Source organism: Perca flavescens, chromosome 22 (assembly GCF_004354835.1).
Source record: "Perca flavescens isolate YP-PL-M2 chromosome 22, PFLA_1.0, whole genome shotgun sequence".
NCBI classification, from domain to species: Eukaryota; Metazoa; Chordata; class Actinopteri; order Perciformes; family Percidae; genus Perca; species Perca flavescens.
This window is the reverse complement of record NC_041352.1, coordinates 10,703,581-10,722,231: the sequence shown is the minus strand read 5'-3', so window position 1 is coordinate 10,722,231 and position 18,651 is coordinate 10,703,581. Positions and strand designations below refer to the sequence as shown.

The window sequence follows — 18,651 nt, the reverse complement described above, 5'->3', positions numbered from 1 at the left end:
GCTCTGAGTAGTGATGACTTCATGAGCTTCTTTAATGATAAAATTATAACAATTAGAGATAAAATTCATCACCTTTTGCCCTTAACTTCTAACAGTTCATCTTTAAATGCAGGACCGCTAGAAAGAACGACGACTCCCGACATATACTTGGACTGCTTTTATCCTATAGACCTTCAACAATTAATGTTAAAGATATCCTCAGCTAAGCCGTCTACCTGTCTCTTAGACCCCATCCCAACGAGGCTACTCAAAGAAGCGTTACCCGTGGTAAACACTTCATTATTAGATATGATCAACATGTCCTTACTAACAGGTTATGTACCGCAGTCATTTAAAATTGCTGTGATGAAACCTCTTCTGAAAAAACCCACCCTAGATCCTGAGGTCTTAGCAAACTATAGACCTATATCTAACCTTCCCTTTCTATCCAAGATCCTTGAGAAGGTGGTTGCTAATCAGTTATGTGATTTTCTACATAGCAACAGTCTATTTGATGATTTTCAATCAGGATTTAGAAAGAATCATAGCACAGAGACGGCACTGGTGAAAATTACTAACGACCTTCTAACTGCTGCAGACAAAGGACTTGTCTCCATTCTTGTTCTACTAGATCTTAGTGCTGCATTTGACACTATTGACCATACTATCCTGTTACAGAGACTGGAACACTTAGTTGGCATTAAAGGAATCGCACTAAGCTGGTTTAAGTCCTATTTCTCTGAACGATCCCAGTTTGTTAATGTTAATGATAAACCCTCCAAGCACGCTAAAGTTAGCCATGGCGTTCCTCAAGGCTCAGTGCTTGGACCAATTCTATTTTCCTTATATATGCTTCCTCTAGGTAATATTATTAGGAAACACTCGATTAACTATCACTGTTACGCAGAGCGATACCCAATTATATCTGTCAATTAAGCCAGATGAAAGTGGTCAGTTAGCAAGACTTCAAACGTGTATTGAGGATATAAAATCCTGGATGACCCACAATTTCCTGATGTTAAACTCAGACAAAACTGAAGTTATTGTGATAGGACCAACGCACCGCCGAACTTTGTTTTCGAAAGATATAGTTACTCTGGATGGTATTACCCTGGCCTCCAGCACTGCTGTCAGAAATCTAGGAGTTATTTTTGATCAGGATATAGCCTTCAACGCCCACTTAAAACAAACCTCAAGAATAGCCTTTTTCCATCTTCGTAACATTGCCAAAATTAGGAATATCCTGTCTCAAAACGATGCTGAAAAACTAGTCCATGCATTCGTTACTTCTAGACTAGATTACTGCAATTCCTTATTATCAGGTTGCCCAAATAAGTCCATTAAGACTCTCCAACTGATCCAGAATGCTGCAGCACGTGTTCTGACGAGAACTAAGAGAAGAGATCATATTTCTCCTGTATTAGCTTCTCTGCATTGGCTTCCAGTGAAATATAGGATTGAATTTAAAATCCTCCTCCTGACTTACAAAGCTCTAAATGGTCAAGCACCATCATACTTAGAAGAGCTCATAGTACCTTATTGTACCACTAGAGCACTGCGCTCCCAGAATCTTGGGGCTACTTATGGTTCCTAGAGTCTCTGGAAGTAGACTGGGGGCCAGGGCCTTCAGCTATCAGGCTCCAGTATTATGGAACCAGCTCCCAGTCGGGGTTCGAGAGGCAGACACCGTCACCACATTTAAGAGTAAACTGAAAACCCTCCTCTTTGATAAAGCTTATAGTTAGGGACGAGGAGTTGAAGCGTCCACCTAACCCGGCCCACTGCTTCTCCTCGTAGTCATCAGTTTTTTCTATACTGTATAATTAATAATCGAGCGAGAGTAGAGGGAGGCAGGCCAGTACAGCCCGATCCGGTTGGGGGGAGTTCTAGCCCGACCAGGCACCTCTCTTTAACCTGCCTCTCTTAAGTTATGCTATTACAATTCTAGACTGCCGGGGAGGCTGTTCCTCCCTAAGACACACTGAGCTGCTCTCTCATCTCTACTTGTTACTTTTGTATGCATCCTGTCCCAGAAATGCTTGTTACTAATCTAGCTCTGGGGAGTTTACTCCCCGGAGTCCTTATGTTTCTTCTTCGCAGAGCTATGCTCTGCGATTCTCTGCATTTCCCGGCCGCATCCTGCTGCATCCTGCTGCATCCGCAGCCTCCACCCGTGCTCTGCAGCGCCACGTTACATCCCGCAACGCCCTGCTGTGATGTTCATACGCACAGAGTAGTCAGGATCCGGTATAGGAGACTGCACTACTCAGTATGACACCATGTGCCCTGCTATGACATGAACTTCCACGATAACCTTCGAAGTCAATGTGACTTCTAATGTGACTGTTATCACCACTGTTCATCACGCCCCCAACCGGCCCGTCAGACACCGCCTACCAAGAGTCTGGGTCTGCTGAGGTTTCTTCCTAAAAGGGAGTTTTTTCTTGCCACTGTCGCAATAGCCACTGCTAATGCTTGCTCTTGAGGGAATTACTGTAATTGTTGGGGTTTTGGAATTTATAGAGTGTGGTCTAGACCTACTCTATCTGTAAAGTGTCTCGAGATAACTTTTGTTATGATTTGATACTATAAATAAAATTGAATTGAATTGAATTGAATTTCCATTGATTCTCCCATATTAATGTCCATTCTTCCTCAGAAATATCTATCCCAGATTCCTTTTCCAATTAATGTATGCTGTTAAATGAGTTTTAATATCCATAAAGTGTTTATGTATGGCTGATATCACCCCTTTACTGAGATTTGACTTATATGCTCTTTTAAACAGTCCTATGAGACTGGAATTAGCCTCTGTTACATTTTTTACATTTTTGTCAACATAATTTCGTAACTGTAAATATCTAAAGAAATCCTGTTTCTCCAACAGATAATTATATTGAATCATTTCAAAACTAAACAATATGTTTCCATTCATAATATTGCATAGAGCTGTTATTCCATTAGCTCTCCACTTTTTGAATCTGGTGTCCATTTTATTCGGTGTGAAGTCTGAATCATATCTACACCATTTACTAGACAGTAGAACTCCTTCTAGTTTATATTCTCTAATGATATTTTTCCACACCTTAAGAGTCAATTTGACCCATGGATTATCAGAACTGTCTATGTAGTGTTGCAGTTTAGAGTCAGCTATAATTGCTTGTATTGGAATGGGAAACAGGTTTTCTTCAGTGTCTTTCCACTGTGCATAATATGAAGGATTGCTTCTTTGCTTTTTTTAACTGACCATTTGGAAGCGTCGGTGTAGCTCCACAGGGAACACTTAGGCCCTATTGCATCCTCCATTTTTTCCTGCTGTGACTGATATATTTCCAAATTCTACAGCCAAGCAAGTGCCGTGTGCATGTCGTTTAAGTGTCTTTAGAAGGTTATCCATGGCAACGATTAGTCATTTGTAACAACCCCCCTTCCACACACACCAACACACAGGCACTCATTTATTTCCTTGAGGCCATACCCTAACCTTAACCATGACCACATGCCAAACCCCAACCCTCAAACAAACTTTAACCCTTTACCAAAACTGTGTTATAATCCTAAAATTCAATTTGGTTTACCTCATATGATGTTATTTTTGTTCTTAAATAAATGGGAGATGAGATCCCATAAGTGACTAATGGGTATAGATGTTTTCCTCTTTACCTCCGCCACCAACCACACACACACACACACACACACACACACACACACACACACACACACACAGTATCCCCCTTCTGCACACGTACACACTCCATGGCAACCAGATCCCTGTTGGGTTATGATGATGATAATGTCATCTGACCTGCACTCCATCATCTTTCCAGCCCCCCATCCCCTTCACTTTTCACACACACACACACACACACACACACACACACACACACACACACACACACACACACACACACACACACACACACACACACACACACACACACACACACACACACACACACAACCGGTTTCCCAAGGTCAAGAATTGCTGACTATTTCAGATGTATGGCATGCTGATGCTGATTCGTTTTGTGGCATTAAGTGGCCTCCCTTTGTTCTGAAATGCTTGTTGTGATTATAACATTATACCTAAAAACTAGTGTGGTTTTGATGTTGTAATGCAGTACCATTAATAAGTTTCATTTATGCAATATGATCAGTTTATTTTAGAAAACACAAGTAATGTGTTAATGTAGTTGGAGCGTCTGGTGTGGAGGATTTATATCCTGTACCAGAAAACTTTCATTACATTTTAGCAAATGATAATATCTAGGAATAAATTGGTGTTTATCTTCTTTTTATTTTTTCAATGTATTCAATTTTATAAACTACACAGCAGAAATTGTATTTACCACCCAATTTACTACCTTGTTGTGTTGAATAAGATGTTATAGTGGATAGAAGAAATGCTGCAGAGGTAAAAAAAACAGAAACTGGGTCTTTAGTGAACATTTTTGTAAAGACTGAAAATGGATTGAGGAGAAACCACAATAAATATAACTATCATAACTAACTTTTACACACAGTGAGGTACAGTACTGGCACCATACCATGTGTCAACGAGTGTATGTTACATAAGATTGGTGAGCTAACAGAAGTTGTTTAGCCACGTTGGCAGAATTGACACCACATCCTGTACATATATACATATATTCTCAGTTTGTGATTAGAAAGAATGATCAGCAGAACAAATGTGGGTGGGAATAATAAAATAGCAGTGCTTGCCCTTCCTACATTGCCTCTTTTGAGGGGTCTTTGGGCAAAGCCCTTTAACACCCCCCACTGCTCTAGGATGTTTTGCTCATGTTCAGTGAGCAGCTCATAACATTGTGGTTGCACTGGGCAGCTTCCAAGTATGAACAGTGTGTCTTCCTGAAAAACAGCAGATTGCTCTCAGTGAAAACTACCTGGATAAATAAAGGTTTTAAAAACAGAAACATTGACCATATATTCTGACATAATCATCTCAGTCACTTTACTCATTCATACAAGTCATTTTACTAATCTCAGCACCAGCAGCCATAGCTTATAACTTTGTTTTTGTTTTGGAGCTATCCAGTCCATTCTCTATAACCAGAGTACTGCAGACACTGATGGAGAATCGTGTTGATTATCTCCATTCATCTGTCTTTTAGGTTTTTCTTGTAGCAAGAGGTTTTGCAGTCTGCTTTCACTGTTTGAATCATTTCTCTTCCTTTTCTTTTTTTCCCCCTGCATAATGGAATAATTTGTTTGTTGTTTTCATCCTGCACATATGCCAAAACAGACATATTTCACTTGATTATTCCATCATCCCATATTGTAATAGCATTACAGCCAAAAGGGACTTTGAAAGCTACATACTAAAATCTCTCCTATATTGCCAATGAATTGAGTCTATTCCTTTGCATTATCTCTGCCTGCTGTTTAGCAGCCTGTACAGACTGGGAACTGATTTCTTACAAGCTTCATAAAAGAGAGAAAATAAAAAGTGAGTGAGGTCATTTTGAGTTTTATCATAAAAATGGTTTTCATTTCTGTAATAACTGGTTTTATGATTTTCTTATAATAAAAATACATACATTTAATACCTATGTGTTTCTTCTGTTTCTTTCTTCCACTCTCTGCCCATGTAAGCAGGAGTCGATTAACCACTAGATGGTGCCACAAAGCTGAGATACAACTTGTTATCCAAATCAGTTGCTGAAAATTATCCAGATTCAACAGCATCTGCATATTTGTTTTTTATCAAAATAAGCACTTATGTTTATGCATTTTGAATAACAATCCCTTGTCACCGTCAATGTCAAGTTAGGGCTTTAAGATGCTATAGACTTTTTGCACATCCCTCAACATTTTTTTTTTTTAAACCTTACAGCCATGTTGTATTATACATATTTGTTTCTGTGTTTATTGTTTATTTTCCTATTAATATGTTTAATGGGTTTGTGTATGCACCATCCACCAAGGCAAATTCCTTGTATTACGTGGCAATACATCCTATTCTTATTCTGAAGATACCCTACAGTAGCCTACATCCTGTTCCTCTTTACTCCTCAGTCTTGAACGTGCATGTAGTGTTTCCACAATTATATTTCTTTTATTATTTTAAATATTTTTTGTATTACAAGTTTACTGAAATTGTATGTTTAAATATGCAAACGACGCATTTTCTTATTAAAGATGCTCTCATTTGCATACATTTTCAGAATAGAAATCTGAACATTGGATGAAGTCAGATTCAAAATTCTTGTTTTATTTTATTGACATATTAGGGTTAAAGGTTTTTACAGAGGGAATTTGGGATATTTCTTTTTATCACTCCATAAATCAGAATATGGGAACAAACCCCTCTATGAAAACCTTCAGAATATAGATCGGAATGAAACTGTAAAGTTTGGTGTATGTAAGTGCTGCTGGCGTGAAGATTTCTGGCTCCGTCTGAAAAAACGGCCTTTAAAGATACTTGCTAAATTTTGGTGAATTTAGGAGAAATTTACAGGTGCAAATAGACAAAGTGTGGTAAATTAAACATCTAAATGTGTATTCTGGATGGGTTTTTTTTCCCAACAGACTGAAAGAAGACATGCTATGGAAGCAGATTAGCCCAAAAAGAAAATATGATTTTGCTTGCTAGTATCTCTCTTTACACTCAGACACATGAGATGTGTGTGCATCTGATGCTACACTACATTTAACATTGAGTTTGTGAAACTAGGAGTCACCGTATAACAGGCTGCCTTTTTTTAGACAAAAATATGGCAAAAGATAAGTGGACTGTGAGGTATAGAGAAATAGTTAGGCTATATACCGCTGAAACAAGACATGAAATGATTACCTTGAAAGAGATTCATTAAGAGTTTAAAGAGAAAAGGTAAATACAATTTGTTTTTGGCATGAAGTATATGTATCTTATAACTCTGTATGAAAACATACTGAGTAGCAGATGAGTGCACAGAGAGAGATCAGAATAGAACCCACAGGTGGATGCTGGGGATGTGGAGGGAGTAAACAAAAATGGAGTCAGCACAGCGGGGAAGTGAAGCCAAAGCAGAAAAGAAGCTGGAGCAACAGCATCAGAAAGCAGCATCATTAGAGTGCAGTGCAGAGAGAGCAGGTAAACACAGGAGGGCATATGAGCCGGCTAATTAGGCAGGAGTTTTCTTAAGTGGGAAATATATCGGCTTCTGCCAAAGTTTGCTGTCAGAGCATCACATACGCTTTATTTAATGAGCGTGAAACACCAAATTGCAAGGGAAAGCCCAGAGAATACTTCTAAAGTAAACTGTCAGGGTAAGAGATGTACACTACTCTACATGGCCAAAAGTTTGTAGATACCTAAAGTGAGTGTATGTGGACAACACAAGGGCATAACTTTGGGTTCAACATGGGGGGTTGAAATCTGCAACTATCTAGGGAGGTCCCGGGACATGTCTCCGTTGAAAAAAAGTGTCAAAAACTTCACCTAAAAAACTCCAGAAAGGCGACCAAAACGTCCAAAAAAAGCAACAAAAACATTGAACACGTGACAAAAATGTCCAAAAAAGCATCTGCCCTGTATATTACGCCTATGACCCAGTTACACTCATTCCAAAACCATAGTCATTAATAAGGTTCTATAACAGCTTCCACTCCTCTGCCAAGAATTTCCATCAGATTTTGGCTGCAGAGATTTCCTCCCATTCAACCATAAGAGCATCAGTGAGGCTGTGCGCTGATGTTGGCCAATGAGGCCTGGCTCGCAGTCAGTGATTCACCCCAAGGGTGTTGGATGGGGTTGAGGTTAATGCTCCATGTAGACCAGATAAGTTCTTCAACATGAAACTGGGAAAAATGTATATATATTTTTTTATTATTATTTATACCTGGCTTTGTGCATGGTGCATTGTCATGTTGGTACGAGGGAAAAATCCCTTCCCAAGTCGTTTCCAAAAACTAAGTTAGGAGTGCACTATTGTCAAAAATATTATTTTATGCTGGAGCTCATTACACACACACACACACACACACACACACACACACACACACACACACACACACACACACACAGGTGTTGGGTGAGTGGAAGTAGGCCATCCACATGTAGGCCTTCCACACTGTTTAACATTTGAATGAAACAAAATTGTGAACGATGCAAAGAACTCTGCACTAAGATGAAAACAGATAAGGAATAGAGACTTCTAAATTCCTGTTTTTTATTTCCTTTTTTTTATTCACACCCCAAACCTTCCCATTCATAAAATATGTTGCAACCCAGTTTACGGGAAACGGTCACAGTGGCGTAGTTTTCAGTCAAGATTATTAAGCAACAATCTATTCCCGGATGTGCTTTCAAAGTCACGCCCTGATGTCTGTCTGTAAGCTGCATACAGTACATGGGTGTGTGGGAAAAAAAACAAAATAACATTGGCTGCACAAGCAAAATTGAACAAATGACTAAATGTCTACATTTAATTTGTGCACAGCTGACATGAAACACATTTAATCTACTATTAACGGCCGCAACACTTCATCAATAGTTGTCACTAGAGATAGAGAAAGAATTAATAACGCTTTACACCACTTATAAAAGGTGACGGAAGGAACTGAATAAAATAATATGTAACAAGTCACAGACTATTCAAATATTTCAATTTCCTGAAATGATCAAATATGCAACAGTAGGGTCCAGTTAGCATAATAGCCTTATTATACATTGAATAATAAGAGCTGTGTTATGACAGGCTCACTGGCTAACCAAGAAGGGAGACACACGCAGAATTTACAACAATTAACTATCATTTATTGAAGAAAATAACAGTAATAAATGCAGCGAGATAGTTACAATTATGCTGCCTTTTTTCTACAATAATGTATCCAGGTACAGATACTTTGGGATGAAAATTAATTCAGGTTTTAATCTCAAAATGTTAACTCTCTGGCAATGGTCCACAACTTTGAAAATTAATTCCAAAATGACATTTTATTTATTTCTTCCCCTGTGCGAGCAGGGTTGCTGCTTAGTGACTGACTCTGAAGTCACAGATGCCTCTTCCCAAAAGTAGTGTGCATGCTTTGTAGTAAATGAGCTGAAACAAGCCAGAACACTAGTTTGGTCATTTAATGATCAAATACAGAAAATTATGACGCAAACAGACTCCCATTTCCTCCCAACATTTTCACCTGTTCAGCAGCTTTCATCAACAGCTCCCTCACCACTGGAGTCTTTTCATCTGGTATTAGGAAATTATTATCATCTTATTATTGTCCTATAAAGCTACAGGTCTTTGTCGAACCCTCATACATTCCTAAGATGAATTCAGTTGCAATATTGTTGGAGAATTTGAAGTTTGAATATTGAGCATTGCCCTGCACAGGGATCACTCTGCTCAAAGTGTCAAATGACTGTGAGCTAAAATTCAACCTGAGACTGTTGAGCAGAGCACTTCTTTTATTTTTTATCTTTTGTTTTCCTTATTGCTCGGTCTATGGCTAGAAAAATGTCATATTAGAGCTGGGCGATATGGAGAAAATCAAATATCACAATATTTTTGACGAATACCTCGATATCGATACCGCAATGATATTGTAGTGTTGACTATTGGTGCTTTCACAAAATATTTACACAATGAGATTTTTGATAACTAATCATCAGTAATGTGGATATAATGACTATGTGGGTAAAGGCAAATAATAGAACAGTTACAATCTGGTAAGTTCAGAAAATGACATCACTTTACTGTAATGCAGCCTTTAGAACCAGGAAAAGACAACACTTATGCCATATTATGATACTACGATATCCAAAATCTAGACGATATCTAGTCTCATATCACGATATCGATATATTGCCCAGCTCTGTCATATAAATAAAGTTAATTATTATAATACAACATTACTATATTAAGGGCAGCTTTAATTTATTATTCAGTTTTTGTTAAATGTTCAACCTATTTAGAGGGACAAGTTATGTTATCATTTGTCATTTGATAGTTTGTTGTAAGAGCCTGCGCCAAATTACACTTTCAAATACATTCCAGTGTTTTAATACTATCCCACGTGTATGCACAGGTGTCATGCACAGTGTCTCTAGATAGAAGATGCAGAGTACAGCATGCACAATGTACTTGAGTTAGAAACACGTGACTACATTCCTGTCAGAACATTGCAAACTCAATGGTGGCCATAACAAACAGTAATGATTTGCAATGCTTTATGCACTTGTTCCAATGTTTGATGTGAATCCTCAACATTACAGCAGAATACAAAACAATGGAAAGTAACAGGTGAAACAGAGGGAAAGTTAGCATCGGCAGCACTCGGACGATAAACGACAATCAAAGTGAAGGCAATGTAACAATTTGAACACCTCTGACGTTCTGTGTCTCAGTACAGCGCACACATAGTTTGTAAGTGAATCATAACGCACCAGGAAATCAGAGGAATCTTCACACGGGACATCATCTCTGTGTTTGATTGCAGTCGTCATGGTTACCCTGGTAACATTATGGGTCCCACAGTGTAATGCTTCCAGACACCATTGTCATAATCTGATGGATGTCTTTAATTACTGCAGGCTCCAATACTGTTCACACACACACACACACACACACACACACACACACACACACACACACACACACACACACACACACACACACACACACACACACACACACACACACACACACACACACACACACACACACACACACACACACACACACACACACACACACACACAGCATAAGAGGCATTATCATAACAGGTCACATGTGAGCGTAACCTTCTATGCATCCTCCAAACTATGGTAAACAAAGAACACAGCTGAGCCTATTTGTTTTCTGCTCTCGTGCACAATGACAACATCTGTGTATTGCTGTAGCAATAAGGTTTGAAACTTGTAGTACACTAACTGTTGCAAAATTTGAACAGAAGAAGAACCTGGAAATGTTGATGGACTATACTTTTTCACTTAGCTGTCAACAATTGTGATATGGTTATATAATGTGATTCATTTGCGTAGCAAGTCACAATATACGGCAAGGAAGTGATGTTTGCATGGGTGATTACAAAGTTGGCAGGGACAGCCTGTAATCTTCTTAGAACACTGTTTTTAATAACCTAGTATGCTAAGTTTATGTCGCAGATATGAAGATGTTTTGCTTTGCTCCTGTCGGTTATGGAAAACTCAGGAGTAGCTCCACTCTGGTTATGTGACCAAAGTTTGGGAGACTTTGATGTGTTACACAGAAACATTTAATAAAATCTTGTGGGAGGAGATTTAGGATTGGGCAGTACAGTTCAACCAGAGTTTAGTATCATGTAGTGCCATCCCAACTATGACAATCTTTGTATTTCCATGAGGCATTTATTTCCTGCTAAAGCTGTAAAGTTTGGATTATGCAAAGATATCAATGTTGCCATAACATAGGCACTGCAAACACAGATGCTCACCTAAATCTTGTTGTTTTGCCTAGTTCTGTCTATGTCTCTCTGGGGAAAGGCTGTGTCCGAGTGTAGGTGTTTCTAGCTGTCTGTAAGGTGTGTGTGGCCCCATATAGCCTGAACACAACATTCCCTTATCATGCAGCTGATTTAGCAATAGAGTAGGGCCAAACAGATCTTCTCGGCTTCTGACCTTTGATCTCGGAGTGACTTGATAGAACCTAACTTTTCACCTTGTCTCATCTGAAAATTCCACCACACTGTCAAGATTAAAGAAAATGTGCTCTTACTGGATCTGGCAAACATGTCAGATCCAGTAGTAGTAGTAGATCCAGCCAGTACATTTCACTCACAGTTTGTAAAAAACAAGTTACTGGAATGACAAAAAAAACGTCAGATCTCACATTCTTTTGACAATTGGAGCTCTCATGAGCATTTTGGCATGTTGATTGCATATTGTATTGACCAAATACATTTATCCATTATCAACGGTCCATTGGGCACTGGCTCTGATCCTAATAGCCATGGTTACATTCCATTAGTAGGATCAACATGGTGGAGTAGGTATAAGTAACTTTTAAAATAAAAAAAATTTCCCGCAGATGTTGATTGATTTACGAACGTAGTCCTGATTAATATTTAAACAGCTTTTTGACACTATACCGGGTTTCCTATGTTCTCCTTTTTTTTCTAATTGCATGCTTCCTCTTGATCAATTAAACCTTTCTATTTCCTTTTCATTAAATGCACAGTTGTGCTTGCATTTATAAGAACTTGCATTGCTACTAAATCCTAATGATGTGTGTAGCTTTTTAGCAGTGCAGGGCATTTTTATTCATTATAAGACTAGCTGTGTTCATTTGCATTTTTTAAATGCAATGACCACAACTGTACCTTATGAAATAACAAATACTGTTATCAAATCACTGACCTACTCAGAGCAAAAAAATCCTGTAGATTGACTCACTACTTGCTAGCCCACAAAGAATGGTAGTGGTCAGGGAGAATAAATTAGGCCTAATGAATGTATGAAACTGTCAATTAGGGAATGAGGGCAAGTCTACTGAGGTGAGCTTGTGTGACCAGAGGATTCCTACGGTGGCCGAGAAGGGTCACAACACATACAATTACCACATACGATTCCCCCTCAGATCACCAGCACTAAAACTCCGGGAGGGGAATGGATGACTTGCACTTACCCTAATTGAGCAAGGCACTTAACTAGACCGCAACACTTCTAATAGGGTAGTTTTTCGCCATCCATCCAAACAACAATGTTGTCTCACTGAATGTCATTTTTTCCACGTTATTTCATCGGAGAGTAAGTGAAACCTCTGCTGGTGAGGACGGAAGTAAAAATCACATGCTGCGCTTGCACAGCAGCGTTACACAGGACGTAGGGAAAGGACTGCAATCTCTGCACTCAAAAAGCCACCAGAACCCGGCGGGAAGAGTTAGAGGACCACTGCGTCTGTTTCACGATGTAAACAGCAAGACAAACTGAACATTTGAGCAGCGATGAAGACACGCGAGAGAGTGTCACTTTCCCACTCGGGCCTGAATATGAATGAAGAATGACCAATGGTAAGTAAAGAAAGCGTGTCGGTTGACTCAAGTGACCTGAAGTGGTGACGCACTAAATGAAATTACAATGAAAAACTCCAAACTCTAGTAAAATTAAAGCCAAAGTCAGGTCAGTTTTTTTGCGGGAAAGACCAAGCACACATTCAAAGTTTGCCATGGAATGATCAGTTTTCGAAACTACTTACCGGGAGCCGACTGCACGTGCATCCGTCCACTTGCCTTCTCCGCCGAGAGACTGGCTGATTTACTGAACGTTGAAGGCTTTGTTTTCCCAACAGGGGAATTCCGTGTGAATAACATCCCATATCTGCCAGTCAGAAGGAAACTGAAAATGTTTGGGATTTACGGGAATTGACTTCGGGTTTAAAGGAATTGATAGATGGGTAGGACGTGCTTTAAATTCCACATAAATCATGTTTACGTCGAGTAGCAGGTAAACTATTCAGATTATTCATTTATTTATTTATTTATGTAAAAGTAGGACTAGAAATACTAGGCCTACATTGCAAGTCCTGCATTTAACGTTTTGAGAAACTTAACTTGGGTGAGAAGTCTTAAAAATGTAAAAAATAAATAATAAAAAAATAGTTATAACGAGCCTACAGAAAGTGTTAAATTATGCTAATATTATTGGATTTAAATTGCTGACGCAATCATGTGTAAACGTATTATAATCGTGTGGTTGGTCAAGGTGTGGCTGTTTAATTAGCTACTTTACACTGTACGGTAGTTTTATAACCATATGTATCATATAGTGTGCTATCAATTAAAGTGGAGTAACAAGTGCACGATTTTAGTCTGAGATGTAGGCTAGTAAAGTTTTAAGTAGAATTGAATAAAAAAAAAAAAAACTGAAGTACAAGCACAGTAGGCTACCTCATAACTGTAGGCTACTTAATGTACTTTCCATAACTGGATTTACATGTGGCATTATGTCATTCTCTAGGCCAGGGGTCTTCAAGGTTTTTGAAGCCAAGGGGCCAGTTGTTCAAAGGTAATCTGATCGGATTGGATCAAATCTTGAAAATGGGTTGTTCAAAAGGGAAAGAAGGATTCTGAAATCAGATTAGATCACGGAATCCAATCCTAGTTTCAATCTGGATCAAACCTTCAGTTTGTGTTGTTCAAAACTTGTCAGTAGGATTTGGATAACTTTGATCCAAAAAAAACAGGATTATCCTGATCCCAACAGGGGGTAGGATTTCAAGGTGGATTCCATGAAGAAAATGTAGTAAAACTTTAAAATTAGTCAAATAATACATTTGTATCATTTAGTGTATACTTTATTTATATTTTGCACTTGACTTGTGTAACCGTTATAACAGTGATAAAGTAGATAAAGTAGATATAGGCTACCAATTAAGCTATTCAGTATAGTAAAGTAAAAATAAAAATGATCTTGTCCCCATGTCTAAATGAGAAACTGAAAGAGCAGAATACTCCTGGCAGAGTAACAAATCAAGCTGACCAAACTGCAGCAAACCAAAGCCAAACTTCAGATCTGCCTCCTAAAAGCAGGGACGTTTTCAAAATATCCACAATGTATTTGTTAATGTACTGTATATTTGTTTTTATTTGTTGTGGCTCAGATGAGGGGTCATAAAAGAAATAATGAATGGAAGTGGATAGTTATGTTATTTTTGTGTCTTGTCTCAAAATAAGAAACACTTACAGTGACCCCATGTTGGCTCTTCTAACTGTTCTTTACATAGCTGGTAGCCCACATTGTGATATGTTGTCCCATTTAGAGCACTGGTAATCTGGATTTGGTAATCTTTAAAACTGTGTATCTGGATCAAGGTGATCCAGTCCAATGTTGCTTTGAAAAACCGGCATAAAAGTAAGACGGATTACCTGATCCTGAATAGCAAAAAATGGGATTTCCAAATCCAGATCATTTTGATCCAGATTAAATGTTTTGAACAACTGGCCCCAGGAGATGGAGCAGGGACCCCCTACTACATATAGGCCTATTGTATAAAATTAAATTGCATTTTAAACTGGGCCTACAATAAGGTGTAGGGCAGCCTAAAGCCTTTATACATACCTGTTTAGTGCATAGAATACTAAGCTATTCAAATAATAATTACACCTTTTAATATTACACATAGGCATGTGGCACAGTGAATCCTTAGGATGAACTGTATCTGGGGATGGCTATCTTAGTTACCTATAGGCCAGCAACCCTATCATCAGTGGGGATTTATATTTGCTAATAATATGGTGTATTCATGTTAAGACATTTTAATTTCTGAAAAAAAAATTCAAAAATGAACAATGATTTGGAGGAACCTGTAGAAGAAAATGAATTACCTAACAATTTTATCCTGACATCCTCTTTCCTGTTGACTGATTAAGTTCCTATTGTTTTACCTGATCAACAACTTTTAATGTCTCCTGATTTAATGAAGTAGGTCTGCCTTTGCTTAAGTTTAGTGTTAAACAAAGCATTTGCTTGATCACTGGGTGAGACCTTTTGTTTAGAGCCTAGGTTGGCTTCAACAGAAACTCACACCTTTACTAATAAAAGCACTTTTGATTAGTTGAAGCAGACAGTATTGAGTCCTATAGTAGGGGGTCCCTGCTCCATCTGTCCTTAAGTTAAGGCAGAGATCTTCAACAGAGGGTCCGGCCTCAGAGTCGCTGCAGGGCACACATAGTGGAAGAAAAAGTTCTCTCAGGTCCAATTCACCCCCTGCAGTGACTCTGAGGACCCCCTGTTGAAGATCTCCGCTCTAGGCTATTGTTCTGCCTCTTAGAAGTTCATGATGATAGCAAGCATGTTGTGGTTTTAAAATTAAGTGCAAGGTCACACAAATAATCATTTGTGTTCCTTGACAAAATGAAAAATAGTATAATATCCCTTAAGCGGTTTTACAGGTCTATATCATAAAATAAAATGAGAACTGCCTCAGCAAAAGTGAGAGCTTTAGACCGCTTTGATAATGCATTGATGCAGGGCAAAGGAACAAAGCTGTGAAAATGAATGAATGATTAGGGCTGAGTGTTATTGCGGTTCATTACATGATAAATGTTCAACTGCAATACATTACATAACATGTTTTTGATTAGTTGACTGACCTCTTTGTCTCCCGCTCTCCCTGTATCGCTCACGTGACGACCATGAACTCTCAGCCTCTTCTCTGCATCAGTCTCCTTGCTCTTCTGCTTCTACCTCTATCTCTGTCCTGTGTCAGCAAAATGCCTCTCAAAGCAGTTGGAGAAAATTGGTTATTCGTGGAAACTCATCTAAAAGAAGCAGTAAGTAAGACAACAATTATTTATTCTGCTATGCTGCACACAAGGCCTGTCGTCATCTAGAAATAAGCGGGCATTACAGCCAGGAAATGACAGCTCAAGGAATCGATCCCATCGACTTTACAATATGTTGTAGACTTTTTCCTGAATTGCACCGATAAGTTGAACCCAGGTAACAGTCTGTTAGGATAATTATAATGGACAAAATCACTGGAGTTCTCTTAAAAGTTTGTTTTACTTGCAGGAAGTAGATTCAGTTTACAGCACTTCCGCATAAGTACGGAAAATGACTGATGATAGTCATTAACAGCAGCTTTTTTTTTTTTACAAGGAAAAGGGAGAGGTAGTATTGCAAAGAGATACTGTCTTCTTATCACTGGTGATGCACGGCATCTCCTCCACATGTGCATTCTCATTCTCATGATTATCTCATGAGAAACAGAAATAGTTGCACACAGACTTCATGCAAATAGTTTAACACTAAAATGAAGCAATACTATAGCAAGCATAACTTTTCTAACGCAGTCATAATCCTTTGATTTCTCTTATAAAATCGTGGATCGTGCAAAAGCAACTGCTAAGTATTAGATGTCAACCATTTTTGTACATTCAATCAGTCAGATTAACTTTCCCCTCTTCCTTCATTTTTTTTTTTTTTTATTTATAATTAAAGGTATCGGTTACGAAAGGTGCAGCTAGGGGGAACTAAAGCAAAACAAGGAATGATGCTGGTTTGAACATGTTTCATCAGAAAAAAAAGACACTTGCAGGGTGAAAGATGACAATATCCGATAAATATATGTAATTCCTCAGAAAGCCCACAGCTACCAGTTTCTGTCAGTGTCAGAAACCCGAATCAGTGGTCTTTGGAAGGTCATTGTACATTATTCAAAGTTCAGACAGTTGCTCAAATATTACAGTGGAACTATTATTTTGTATTTATTGACTTTTAAACAATTGTTTCCTGGATGGGGACACTTAAGATTAAATTGTAAATATAAAGTGTCACAATTTTTGATATAAAAATAGTTCAAAATGACCTAAATTTACCTAAAAACATGCTTTGAAAGCAATACAATCTTTTTCCTCAAACATAATTAAAAAAAAAATAAAACCTAAAACTAGCTGACCTCGTCTATAAAAATATTCATTAATATTCCTAATATTTACCACTGTAATGCTTTAATTCATTCAAGGATGGAATTATCGCAACTTCGCTGCAAAACACATCCTGCCCAGCACTGAAACACAAGCTACGCAACTGCACGCCAGACAACACCGTGAGTAACGATCATTCAGTAGTTGTAAGCAAAATGTCTTTTCCTTTTTATTGGTATATCATTTATTAATGCTTGTGTGGTTAAAATATTATCAAAAATGTACACTTAATGGGGCGACCTCTAGCTCACCCAGTAAGAGCGTGCGCTCCATGTTGGCTGAGGCCTTTGCAGCGGCCCGGATTCAAGTCCGACCTGCGGCCCTTTGCTGCGTGTCGTCCCCCATCTCTCTCCCACCTTTCCTGTCTATCCACTGACACTATCGAAATAAAGGGAAAAAATGATCTTAAGAAAAACAAAAAACAACCAAGTATACTTAAGTGACCATTAAACCTGCTCCAGCTCTTCATTTGGTATCTACATACACACCTATATGCAACAGCAGCAACTCTATTAACGTTTTTTACACATGAACAGATTTATAAAAGTCATGACAAGAGGCAATTCCACCAAGCTTACTGTCACAGTTCAATATATGTTTGGGGATTGCTTTGTGAAAATTGCAGTAAAATTACATTATTGACCAGACTACCAGAAACCAGATATCATTCTCATTCTACACTTTTGTGAAAGATTTGCTGAAAGGAGCACCCACCCATCATTTGGCCAACTGCGTGAAGCATAATTGTCTGCACAATCAGCTGTTCTATAACCATCATGATGGATAGCAGCCATTATCCAGGCCAAAGGTGGTTGGCTGTGCTACTGACACCGGTCTCAATCTTTGATGGTGTATACTGTATTACTCAAATGTTGACTCACATTTCTCTATTCTGCAGGATGTTGTGAGTCCCTTGCACTTCCTAACCTGCAAAATGAAGACTTTAAGCCTTCCCCACACGGATGAACTGGTCAGGATTGTCCTAGGCTCGTTACGTTGCCCTTGTTCTGAGAAATCGGTAAGTCTAAGCACATTAATTTGTTCAAATCATACAGATGTGAATTTTCTTCATAAATGTAGTGTTTTATAATGAAACTAGTAGGGGCAGGAGTAAGGTGACTAACTTAAGAAACGTTACGATCATTTTGGTTTCTCTGTGTGACATATTGGCACATTTAACTGGCAAGGACAGTGGAATGTTGGCAGACTGTGTTGGGTTTAGCCACCTAGTAGGTGACTCAGCGAGAGGTTATATAGCCTGCTGGCTTT

The 18,651-nt window shown here is 38.5% G+C and overlaps 1 long non-coding RNA gene across 1 annotated transcript; it reads right to left on the bottom strand.

Moving 5' to 3' along the window:
* Window positions 1–9,766: 9,766 nt before the first annotated feature.
* On the bottom strand, window positions 9,767–16,806 carry LOC114548929 (uncharacterized). The gene is made up of 3 exons (XR_003691466.1): window positions 16,048–16,806; window positions 13,152–13,273; window positions 9,767–10,519 (listed from the first exon to the last, which is right to left on the bottom strand). It is a non-coding gene; the product is annotated as an uncharacterized LOC114548929 (long non-coding RNA).
* Window positions 16,807–18,651: the final 1,845 nt, after the last annotated feature.